This window comes from Papio anubis, chromosome 6, assembly GCF_008728515.1.
Source record: "Papio anubis isolate 15944 chromosome 6, Panubis1.0, whole genome shotgun sequence".
Lineage (NCBI taxonomy): Eukaryota > Metazoa > Chordata > Mammalia > Primates > Cercopithecidae > Papio > Papio anubis.
Genome location: NC_044981.1, coordinates 137,723,419 through 137,736,624, shown reverse-complemented (window position 1 = coordinate 137,736,624; position 13,206 = coordinate 137,723,419).

Sequence of the window (13,206 nt, the reverse complement as noted above, 5' to 3'; positions counted from 1 at the left end):
CATTGATTATATAAAAGACAAAGGAGAGAAATGTTTGAATGTCAGCCTTGAGTAATGAAAAGTAGTTCCCATCTGGTATACAAGATAAAAGACGGACTTTAGATAGGACTATGGAGAATTCATTCAAATATTAGAGGAGGACAGAGTATATGGTGACTAATCAGTCACAGATGTGGTCATGGGAGGTTGTAGAAGTTATCTTCTGATTGCTTCTATTTTCTCACCAATTTAGACAGTAAAGTATAGGCTGGGATGTTATAATAACAACCTCCTTATTTCCTGTGTCTCAGCAGTTTAACACAGCAAAGGTTTATTTCTCTCTCATGCTAAGTGTCCATTGTAGATCAGCTAGAGGATGCTGCTTGCTCTAACCTCATTTAGGGAGCTAGGAGGCTTTCTTTGCTCTCTTTTGCCAAGATTGTAAAAAAAGAAAAGTGGCACTCTGGCTCTTAAAGCCTGTCTCTGGAAGTGATATGTAACCTTTCGTCTACATATCATCAGCAAAATAAGTAACACTGTCACATCTAACTTCAAAGGGGGCCTGTGGACTGCAATCTTGCTAGGCCTCTGGGAAGAAAGGAGGCTAGAATATTTATGAACAGAGGAGGAGGCATTTGACGTTTAAGGAGTGATATAGTTTGGCTCTGTGACCCCACCCAAATATCATGTCAAACTGTAATCCTGAAAGTTGGAGGAGGGTCCTGGTGGTGCGTCCAGAATTGGTGGGTTCTTGGTCTTGCTGACTTCAAGAATGAAGCCACGGACCCTCACGGTGAGTGTTACAGCTGGTAAAGGCAGCGCATCTGGAGTTGTTCCTTCCTTCTGTCCAGAGTTTCCCCCCCCACCCCACGTGGGTTCGTGGTCTTGCTGGCTTCAGGAGTGAAGCTGCAGACCTTCACAGTGAGTGTTACAGCTCATAAAGGCGGACCCAAAGAGTAAGCAGCATCAAGATTTATTGCAAAGAGAAAAAGAACACAGCTTCCACCACCTGGAAACGGACCCAAGCACTTGCCACTGGTAGGTCAGGCAGCCTGCATTTATTCCCTTCTCTAGCCCCGCCCACATCCTGCTGATTGGTCCATTTTACAGAGAGCTGATTGGCCCATTTTACAGAGCGCTGATTGGTCCGTTTTGATAGGGTGCTGATTGGTGCATTTACAATCCTTTAGTTAGACGCAAAAGTTCTCCAAGTCCCTACCAGATTAGCTAGACACAGAGAGCTGATTGGTGCATTTACAAACCTTTAGCTAGACACAGAGTGCTGATTGGTGAATTTACAATCCTTTAGCTAGACACAGAGTGCTGATTGGTGCGTTTACAATCCTTTAGCTAGATGCAAAAGTTCTCCAAGTCCTCACCCGACCCAGAAGCCCAGCCAGCTTTACCTCTCAATGGCACTTGCCATGGGACTTTGCATCACCTAGGCTGGGCACTCTGGTAGCCCAGAGGGAGCTTGTCCCCTGATCAAGCCCAGCAGGCGCCAGCTGGCCACAAAGGGTGCAGGGCCCACCGAGCCCGTGCTCACCCAGAACCCACGCTGGCCCGTGAGTGCATGTGCAGCCCCAGCTCCCACCCGCGCCTCTCCCTCCACACCTCCCTGCCAGCAGAGGGAGCCAGCTCCGGCCTCAGCCAGCCCCAGAGAGGGGCCCCCGCAGCATAGTGGTGGGCTGAAGGACGCCTCAAGTGTGGCCAGAACAGACACCGAGGCCGAGGAGGCACTGAGAGTGAGCGAGGGCTGCTAGCATGTTGTCACCTCTCAATCCCCCCTCTAAACAGGACACCCCAACTACTGTTGGGAATTTGGCAGATGACCACCCTAGCTATTTCCTGCTGGACAGGGGTGATGAAAGGTCCCTGCAGTTGTAGTGTCCTCCAGTTGGGAGCTCTCCAGGCCAGTGAAAGTACCAGCGGGTCGGTCCAGGGGTCCTCGGTAGAAGTTGTTAGTTGAACTCCTTTGGGGTTCCATTTATAAGACCATCTGTAGCTTGATGGCCTCGATTCTAGAGGAAACAAATTTAACAAGGAGGTTAAAAATACAGGGTCCAAAGGCAAGCAACAGCAAGATGGCTGCCATGGGACCTAGAAAGGGGAGAAGCCATGTTGCCCAACTCCAGAGGTGGGTATAAGAATTTGAAAGGCGCTGCCTGATTCCAGAAGCCTTTTCCCTGTAAATGCCGGGCGGCATCTCATACTGTCCCTCACTGGTTAGTGTAAAAACAACACTCTTCCCCTAAGAAGGTTCAGAGTCCTCCTTTCTCAGCAGTGAGGAGGTCTAGGCCTTGGTGGTTTTGGAGAGTCACTGCTGCCAAAGAGTCTATTTGGAATTGTAGAGTAAGGATAGATTTCTTTATCTCTTGCAAACTGTCTGAGAAAGAAAGTGTGTGGTAGTAGGATAACACATGTTACACTGTTAACTTTTAGCAAACTTTACTTTTGCTGAAAACCTTGTAAGTTTGGGGTTTTAATTATTCTTTGCTATTAATAAGAGCTCGTTCAGTTCATATTAACTTAAAATTGGTATATATGGCTTTTTCCTGATTCTGTAAGTACTTTAAAGTTTGGCTGAGTGCAAACAGCTCGCTCATTTGAGCAAACCAATTATTAGGCAATTTTCCTAATTCTGCTTCTACAAGAGTGTCCTTATCACTTACTAAATACCCATTGTGTCTTTTTCCTTAATCCCCTGGGAGGAACCATCTATAGTCCTGTCCTGAAGGGAGTTCCTCCTTTGTCTGGTTGGACGTTCAGATTTAGATCCCATTAGGAAACCTGCTGGGTTAAGGATTTTTGATAGGAAGGCTACGGGTTGTCAGTGGCCTCAGTGCTTTCAGGCTACACCCTTGTTTACACTGAAAACAAGGTGGTATTGGAGTGTTTTAAGGTTACAGAGAAGGCCTTCAATTATCAATTATAGGTTTTAACTTTACCCTGGCTTTTAAAGGAATAGGGTACACTGTTTTTTCTTTACTACTTCCATCTCTCTTTCTCTTTGACTTCTTCATTTCTCTCTTTCCGACTCCCTCTTTATCTCTCTCCTCCTCTTTTTTACTGACTCCCTCTTTGTCTCTCTTTCTCTCTCTCTGACTCCCTCTTTTTATTTCTCTGTTTCTTCCTCTCTCTCTCTCTTTCTCTGACTTTCCGTCTCATTCCTGTCGGCTGCCTCTGCCAGTTGCTCATGCTGCTGTTCTCCCTTTCTCTTTCCCATTTTGATGGCTTTGGCAATGTAATACTGCCACCTCCTTGGGTTTTTGCACTGCGTGCAATAATTCCATAATTTCCTTGTAGTAGTTAATGGGGGTTCCCCCAGAAGTTAGGAACTCCCTTTATTTCCATATTGCAGCACGGGCATGTAGGATTAGATAAGCATACTTGCTATTTGTATACACATTTATTCTTTTTCCTTTTCCCAGTTCTAAGGCTCAGGTAAGTGCCACTAGTTCTGCTAACCAGGCACTGGTCCCTGGGGGAAGAGGCTTACTTTCAAGTACAGTTATATCACTAACTATGGCATAACCTGCCCTTCGTATCCCATTCTCCACAAATGAACCTCCATCGGTATATAAGTTAGGGTCAGGATTAGCCTAGGGGACTTCTAAGAGATGATCTCGGGCGGCATAAGTCTGGACTATAATTTGGTGGCAGTCATGCTCGATTGGTTCCCCATCCTCTGGGAGAAAAGTGGCAGGGTTGAGGGCCACATATGTACACATTTGAAGCACCAGTCTCTCAAGGAGTAGCGCCTGGTATCTAAGTAGGCGGTTGTCTGATAACCATAAACTTCCTTTGGTACCTAGCATGCCATTTACATCATGAGTAGGCCAGACAGAGAGATGCTTTCCTTGTATTGTTTTGATAGCCTATGACACTAAGACGGCCACCGCTGCAACTACCCATAAACAGTGAGGCCAGCCTTTTGCTACTACCTCAATTTCCTTACTTAGGTATGCCACTGGTTGTGGGGTTGTCCCACGAGTCTGAGTAAGGACTCCAAGAGCTATCCTTGCTCTCTCTCTGACTTATAAAGAGAAGTTTTGTCCTGTGGGAAGGCTTAAAGCTGGAGCTTGTACTAGGGCCTGCTTTAAGATTTTGAAGGCTGTTTCTGCCTCTGGTTCCCATTCTACTAGATGAATATTTGCCCCTGGGTTTCCTTGATTAGAGTATAGAGGAACCTGGCTATCTCACTATATCTGGGGATCCATAGTTGGCAAAAGCCGGTGATTCTAAGGAACTCCCACAACTGTTTTAATGTCTTAGGGTGAGGACAAGCCAGTACAGGCTGTATTCGTTCCTCGCTGAGGGCCCTGGTCCCTCTGGCTAAGATTAGGTCTAGATATTTAACCTGCTGTAAGCAAAGTTGGGCCTTCGACCTAGATGCCTTGTACCCTTGATTAGCTAGAAAGTTCAAAAGATCTAGAGTAGCCTGCTGGCATGAGGCTTCCAAACCGGTAGCCAAAAGTAAATCATCCACATACTGAAGGACCAGAGTGCCTGGACTTGAGAAGTGGCCTAGATCTTGGGTCAGTGCCTGACCAAACAGGTAAGAGCTATCCCTAAATCCCTGGGGCAAGACCGTCCACATAAGTTGGGATGTGTGGTCTGTGGGATCCTCAAAGGCAAAGAGAAACCGGGAGTCAGAATGCAGGGGAATACAGAAGAAGGCATACTTGAGGTCCAGAACAGTGAACCATTCTGCTTCCTCTGGTATTTGAGAGAGCAGGGTATAGGGGATGGGTACAACTGGATATAGAGGAATTACTGCCTCATTGATGAATCTAAGATCTTGCAGTAGACTCCACTGACCATTTGGTTTTTGTACTCCTAGAATTGGGGTGTTGCAGGGACTGCTGCATTTTCTTACTAAACCTTGAGCTTTTAAATGTTTAACAATATCCTGTAAACCTTTATGAACTTCAGGTCTTAAGGGATATTGCCTTTGATAAGGAAAAGGGGTGGGGTCTTTTAGCCTGATTTGGACTGGGTGGGCATCTTTTGCCCTACCGAATTGTCCTTCCAATGCCCAGACTTCAGGGTTGATTCCCTCTGCAAGTAGGGGGACAATGAATGGGTAACTTGTTCCCCATATTCATGTAGATAATAGCTCCAGCTTTGGCTAATATGTCTCTCTCTAATAAGGGTATGGGACTTTCAGGCATAACAAGAAAGGCATGTGAAAAGAGTAAAGTCTCCCAATTACAACTGAGGAGGTGGGAGAAATATCAGGTTACAGGCTGTCCCAGGATTCCTCGGATGGTAACAAACCTTGAGGACAGTCGTTCGGGACAAGAGATTAACACTCAGAAGGCTGCACCAGTATCCAGGAGGAAGTCAATTTCCTGGCCCTCAATGGTTAAGCATACCTGTGGCTCAGTGAGGGTGATGACATGAGCTGGCGCTTGCCCCAGGCACCCTCAGTCCTGTTTTTGGATCATCTGTTTGGGGGCTTCTGAACCAGAGAACCTTGTCCTCTGGAGCAGTGGCACCTTCCAGCGATTGCCCTGGCATAGTGGACATGGATGAGGGGGTGGCTTGTTTCTCATTGGACAATCTTTTTTAAAGTGTCCTAGTAAACCACACTGATAACAAGCCCTACCAGGTGATTGGCCTGCTCCATTTTCTGTTCTTTCTGAACCACCAAGGATTTTTTGTCTGAGGGACATGACTAAGGCTGTGGCCTTTCTCTGATCTCGCTTTTCATTTTGGACCTGTTCCTCTTGGTCCCTATTATAGAACACCGAGGTTGCCAGGTTTAATAATGCCTCCAGATTTTGTTCAGGGCCCAGGGCTTGCTTTTGGAGCTTTCTCCTGATATCTTTGGCTGATTGGGTAATAAACCTATCTTTTAGAATCAATTGACCCTTGAGAGATTCGGGTGACAGGGAGTATACTTTCTTAAGGCCTCCCGTAGCTGCTCAAGGAGGGCAGAAGGATTTTCTTCCTTTCCCTGACTTATGGTGGACATCATTGAATAATTCATAGGCTTTTTCCTAATTCTCCTTAGTCCTTCTAGAACATAGGTCAACAGATGTTTATGACTGCAGTCCCCATGATCGGAGTCAAGGCCCCAGTGGGGATCCATACTGGGGATGGCTTGCTGACCGGTGGGGAATTTGTCCCTTTCTTCGGCTGTCATTCTATCATTTACTTGACTAAGATACCAAGTATTTCCAAATTCTCGGGCTGCAGCTAAAGCTGCATTCTTTTCATTAAAGGCCAGGGTTTGATCTAACAGTAGCATGACATCTCTCCAAGCGAGGCTGAAGGTTTGCCCTAGACCCTGTAGGACATCTATGTATGAATCACAATCATCTGAAAACCTCCCCAGGTCTGCCTTGCTCTGCTTTAAATCAGAGAGGGAGAAAGGGACATGTACCTGGGTTGGGCCAAATTCCCCTACCCCTACAGCTTGAAGGGCACACAACGGATAGCCTGGGCAGAGGTTTCGTGGTTCTTTGGAGATTTCTTTGCTTATTTCCTTTGAGGCAGGGGAGATTAGAGGAAGATTATCATTAATAGCAAAGGGAGCTATATGGAGGCTAGGATATGGGGGTAAGCTGAGAGGTCCTTCTATGGGATGTAAATTGCAAGCTTTGCATAGTTGTGTATTCTCCTTCAATGAAAAGAAAGCTTGGACATAAGGTATTTCACTCCATTTACCTTCCCTCTTACAGAAAAGGTCAAGCTGCAGGATAGTATTGTAATTTGTACTTCCCTCAGGTGGCCATTTTTCCCCATCAGAGAGAGAATACTGGGGACAGGCCATAGGCAGAAAAAAATGAGCCGCCTCTTTTTCAGGGTTTGCAGGTCAAATTGGTCTTAATGGCTTAGGATGCATTTCAAGGGTGAGCCCGTTGATGCTAGAGTGTTTCCCATCTGAAAGACAAAACTTCCCGCGGTTTTGGTTTGTTTTCTTTCTCCCCCTGCCCAAGAACCCACAATGGTCCCTGGACCCTGCTGATCAGAATAGTTGAGCTCATTGATGCAGCAGCAGCAACACTAGTTTTCCTCCCAGACCACAAGGAAGACCAAGGAAAGTCGGATTTAGTGGCCCTTACCGACACAGTTTCGAAAACCTGCACCCTTGCCTGTCCTCCTAGACCACAAGGAGGACCAAGAAAAATCGGATTTAGTGGCCCTTACTGACACATTCTCGAAAACCTGTTAGAGTCCTAAGCATTCTCCTGTTAGTATTGGAACCTTACCCGTGTCCTGTAAAGATGTTAGGCCCCAAAAACGAAGTGGAGGGCCATACCCTGAGGGAGGGAAGGGATATCCAGAGTTGGAAGAGTGACGCCTTTTGTCCACACTTATAGGAATAGGAAGGATAAAATTTCTGAGGCTTCCCATATTCTAGCTTCAGGAATAGCTTTTGTTAGCCCTGCTTGTCTGAGGAGGGATCCTAAAACTCCAGATAGTCCCGCCTATGACGGGGCTTTGGGAAAAATTATGTCTTTCTGATTGGCGAGCCCGGGTGCCTAAAGAAGGTAGCAAAGTCCTGGAGTTTATACTAGAAATCATTCTTACAGGAGAAACTAGAAAAGCACCAGAGACGGAGTGGTTTTTAGAACCAGGACTAGCCTCAGAGAAGAGAGGTGAGAGGAAGTTTGTCTGGCAGGCATTAGGACCCAGGAGGCAAAGGTCAGGGTAGATAGAATAGAGCCTCCCTTGGCCAACATGCCTTTGAGAGTTCCGCTCATGGCCGCACGGTCAACCAACTTGCTGTCGGGACCGGGAGTTGAATGGCTTTCCTCTCTGTTGACCCTTGGCTCAGCCCAGAAATACAGGAAAAGCAAAAGCCGGTTCCAGGCAAACCAATGATCCCAACTCCGAAGAGTCCGGGGTTGTTAGAGAGCCCTTTCCCAGAAAGCCTGACACCTGTGTCTTTAGTCCAGTGGCTGCACTAGTCGCTTTTAACTGGCCGACACATGCCCGGTATTTAGCCACCAAATTCTAAGGAAAAATAGGACAGAATAGCAAGCACAAGGGGTCCGATGGTACTTACCGTTTGGCGATAGGCGATAGTCTCACTGCTTGGCAATAGGCGATAGTCCATTCGTGGTCACCAAAATGTGTACAGAATTGGTGGGTTCTTGGTCTTGCTGACTTCAAGAATGAAGCTGCAGACCCTCGCGGTGAGTGTTACATTCTTAAAGATGGTGTGACCAGAGTTTCTTCCTTCAGATGTTCAGAAGTGTCCAGAGTTTCTTCCTTCCAGTGGGTTCGTGGTCTTGCTGGCTTCAGGAGTGAAGCTGCAGATCTTCCCGGTGAGTGTTACAGCTCTTAAAGGCAGCACATCTGGAGTCATTCGTCCCTCCTGTCCGGAGTTGTTCCTCCCTCCTAGTGGGTTCGTGGTCTCGCTGATTTCAGGAGTGAAGCTGCAGACCTTTGCAGTGAGTGTTACAGCTCATAAAGGCAGCATGGACCCAAAGAGTGAGCAGCATTGAGAGATTTATTGTGAACAGCAAAGAACAAACCTTCCACAACTTGGAAGGGGACTGCAGCTGCTGGATCAGGCAGCCTACTTTTATTCCCTTATCTGACCCCACCCACATCCTGCTGATTGGTCCATTTTACAGAGAGCTGATTGGTCCATTTTGACAGGGTGCTGATTGGTGCATTTACAGTCCTTTAGCTAGATACAGAGTGCTGATTGGTGCATTTACAACCCTTTAGCTAGACACAAAAGTTCTCCAAGTCCCCACCCAACCCAGAAGCCCAGCTGGCTTCACCTCTCAAGGGCACTTGCCACAGGACTTTGCAGCACCTAGCCCAGGCATTAGGGTAGCCCAGAGGGAGCTTGTCCCCGATCAAGCCCAGCAGGCACCAGCTGGCCACAAAAAGTGCAGGGCTTGCCAAGCCCACGCCCACCCGGAACCCACGCCAGCCCATGAGTGCTGTGCAGCCCAGGCTCCCACCCGCGCCTCTCCCTCCACACCTTCCTGCCGGCAGAGGGAGCGGGCTCCGGCCTCGGCCAGCCCCAGAGAGGGGCCCCCACAGCGCAGTGGTGGGCTGAAGGGCTCCTCAAGCGTGACTAGAGTGGAGGCGGAGGCTGAGGAGGCACCGAGAGCAAGCAAGTGCTGTTAACATGTAGTCACTTCTCAGTGGGAGGTGATTGGATCATGGTGGCAGACTTCCCCCTTGCTGTTCTTGTGAAAGTGAGTGAATTCTCATGAGATCTGGTTAATGGAGTGTAGCACTTTCCCCCTTTGCTCTCTTTCTCTTCTCCTCCACCAGGTGAAGACAATGCCTGCTTCCCCTTCACCTTCTACCATGATTGTAGGTTTCTGCATCCATGCTTCCTGTACAACCAATGAAATCTCTTTTGTTTATAAATTACCTAGTCTCAGGTAGTTCTTTATGGCAATGCAAGAATGGACTAATACAAGGAGAAAAAAGGCATGGAATCGTTTTTTTGAAGACTGGTTCAGCAACAACATTAAATATGACTAAGAACCGAATAAATGCCAAGGATATTGGGGCTTGTATTAAACGTGGTTAGGATAATGACCTGGAAGCCATTTTTATGATAGTAAGTGGTGCTAAATAAAGGAAATACCAAGCCAGGTATGGTTTGTGCCTTTGTCCCAGCTACTCGGGAGGTTTAGATGGGAGGATCACTTGATGCCAGGAGTTTGAAACTGCAGTGAGTTATGATCACTCCAGCTTGGGAAACAGAACCTGTCTCTAAAAAATTAAAAATTAAAAAATGGAAAGATAAAAGATAAAAAAAGAAGGATCAAGAATCGGAAGCAAAGTCAGACAGTCCACTGGAGGAACACAAAAGCAATGACCAAAAAGATCCAGGAGGATAAGGAAGATGAGGATGCTGGATTTGCAGAAGGATGTAATAAGGGGCTTTCTAGAGATTGCTGCCATGAAGCAATGGGGCTGCAAGCTAACTGGTGAATGTGCAGTGTAACCCTTATGGTTCCTTCTAAGCAGCCTTGTCTTCTTTTGCCAACAATGCGTTGATTTCCTTTGAGCTCCTCCTGATTCATGCAGGCTTAATTTAGTCTCCATGGGTATTTCTGTCTGTATTTGCAACTTTCTTTGCGAAATACATGTGAGTTATCTTAACTTTGTGTAGAGAGCTGTAAAGAATTTCTCCAGTTTCCTAATTGATCAGAAGTTGGAAGACGTCAAGTTGCTGAAAAATTATAAATTGAGTATAAGTAGTTTTTGAGGGACATTATTTAAAGATGATATGAATTTTTGGAGGGGACATTACTATCTAAAAATAAATTGTTATTGCGAAAACTCAAAATGCAGTGCCAACTTCTTGCTTTTGTAAACTGCATATGTACATCAGGGTTTGTAACATGATTTACTCCTACTATATCATTAAAGACACCAAGATGTTTGACTCTAGTAGGTAGACTTGTAGCCTCTTAAGGGTATCTGTGGTAATTTTTCCAGAACTTGTAAATATTTCTATATTACATGGCAAAGGAGAATGGTAGCAAATGGAATTAACTTTGCTAATCAGCTGAACTTAAAATAGAGATTATCCTGGATTATCCCAATGAGTGAGATGTAATCTCAAGGGTTCTTAAAGGTGGAAAAGGGAAGAAGAAGAGTGAATGCCAAAGAAATGTGATGGAATAAAGACTCAACTGACCATTGCTGGCTTTGAAGATGGAAGGGGCCATAAGCCAAGGAATGCAGGCAGACTCTAAAGCTGAAAAAGACAGGAAAATTAGATTTTCCCTTAGAGCTTCCAGGAGGGATTGCAGTGTGGCCTGCCCCTCGATTTTAGTTTAATGAGGCACATTTTGACCTCCAGAGCTGTAAGATAATAAGTTTGTGCTAAGTTTATGGTAATTTGTTACAATAGTAATAGGAAACTAATATAGTGGATAATCATATTGAATGTCCTGAATCCCTTTTTACCAAATACCCTTCCTTTCCTTTTCTGCGGAGAAAGGGAAATTGGCAAGCCTCTTTCTATTTCACAAAACAAAAGACATATTTCAATGATGTGTGGGTCAAGCATCTTCCTCTAGCATTCGGTTAGAGGAAATAAGAATCAATTTATTTCCACAGAAGGTGGTTCCACTTTAAAGCATTGAGCAAGGAAGGAGATTTGGCACAATGTACTTGAGTCAGTTGAAAGGAAAGATGTTTGAAATTAGAAGACTCTCATTAGAGGGATTCTTTACTTGGACCCATATACACTTTAGGGGAACCTATGGATACCCTGAAATTGTCTACAAACTGTGTTGCTTATGAGAATTTTTTTGTTTAGAAGATTCTTAAAGTGGTCCGTTGCCAGAACAGGGGCAAAATCTGCCACTATTGGGAAAGCTGCTATGTATCTGTGATGTAGCACACAAAACTCTGGACTCAGAGTGATAATAATCAAAGGTACAGCTGATTGAGCCTCTGTTAGTGTGAAGCATTGTTACATCTCTCATCTTGTTTTATTCTCTCAGTATCACTCCAAGGTGTTAATGATTCCACATTTCAGATGAGGAAACTGAGGTGCACCAAAGCTAAAGAATTGGCCTCAGTTTTCAGAGCCAGGAAACGGTGCAAGAACTGAAGCTCTAGCCTGTCTCCTTCCAAATCTTTCTTTTTGTGACACTTGGTACTCCCCAGTGGCTATTAGTACCCACTTCTTAATGTTGTGGAAATTCAATGAAATTACATGTCTGAAATGGATTTTGTAAATTTATTTATGTGAAGAGTTGGGCAAGAAAATAGGTAGAGGTAGATGGATCTGAGAAATTTTGTCAGAAAACATTTGTAAGTACTTTCTGAGAGATGACTAAAGAGTAGAGATCAAGTCTCACCAAAAATCCAAGTTCTGTTTTTTTTCCTTTAAGCAAGGAAGAAGTGCTGCACCGGCCTGCTGCATCTTCCTTGATAAAAACGGTTGAATATGGTTTACATCAGTTATTCTCGACCCAGGTTCCTTTTATCCAAAAGGGACATTTGGCAATATCGGAATACATTTTTGGTTGTCGCAGAAATGGGGCAGAGGAGGGGAGGAGCAAATAAGAGGCAGAGGCCAGGGCTGCTGTTAAAATTCTTGCAGAGCACATGACAACCTTCTGCAACAAAGAATTATCCAGCACAAAACACCAATAATGCTAAGATTAGGAGACTGCACTCTATATGTTTAAAAATAAAATGCTTAAAATTACATTCCTTACATCATCAATGAATTATAATCAGGAGAAAATTGATGCTATGTTTATATTAAAATGAAAGAGTTATAAGGTAAACAAATAAGTTTCACATAGTATCTCCTCTTTTAATTAGTGTAGAAAAGCTCTCGAGCTTACCCCTGACAGAGACTGGAAAGATGAGAGGAATTAGAGGATGGCTTTGATCATTTATGTAACTAGGTTATAGTAGAGAAATTCAGCTCAAAGAAGATAAGTGTAGGATATTAAGTCTGGGAGCAAAGGAACATTACAAAAGGAATGTTTGTTCAAGGGAAAGAGATTGGGCTTTGTTCTATTTTGCCACTTTCTTGCCCGTGGCAAAGTATTGCAGCACAGCAAAAAAAAAAAAAAAAAAGTCAAAGGGTGCATACTACTTTCCCCATAAAATCAGACGTTCACTAAAGAGCCAACGGAGGTCTTTCTGTTCAAAGGAGCAGCAGCAGAGTGAACCAAGTCTCTGGTGGCTGAGAGTGATGGTGAAGACTTTGCTCTACAAAAGACGGGGCTTCCTTCCAGTTAACTTGAAGCTAAGCAAGGACAGTTTGGCCTTCAGGCTCGAAACCAATCACCCTTAACAGATGTGTTAGAGCCACCTCTGGACACGTCTGACTTACAGAGTGGAGAGGTTCTGCATATATAAAGACAACGTTACTGTTTTATCTTGTTTTAATTCTCTGAGTCCATAATCTCTTACACCAGTGTTTTAGTGAGCCTTCAGAGCTTCTCCATGGATGACCGTCTTCAAAGACTACAGATTTTCATAATCATATAACAGGCTTTAGCTACCCTACAACCCCATTTTTATTCTATGGGATAGACTGGAACTTTTATCTTTACAGAGTGACCAAAGCTACAGTTTGACTCTGCTTATCTACATGCATCATAAGGAATAAGGCAGGGTTTCAGGTGAATTTCACAGAGGACTTTGAGGTCTGCCACTGCCTCTGGCAGCTGTTATGTGATGAATCTCAGATGTCTTAGACCTGGTGGCATAATCCTTCTCCAAACAGAGAAAAAGAAATGAAACAATGGCATACAC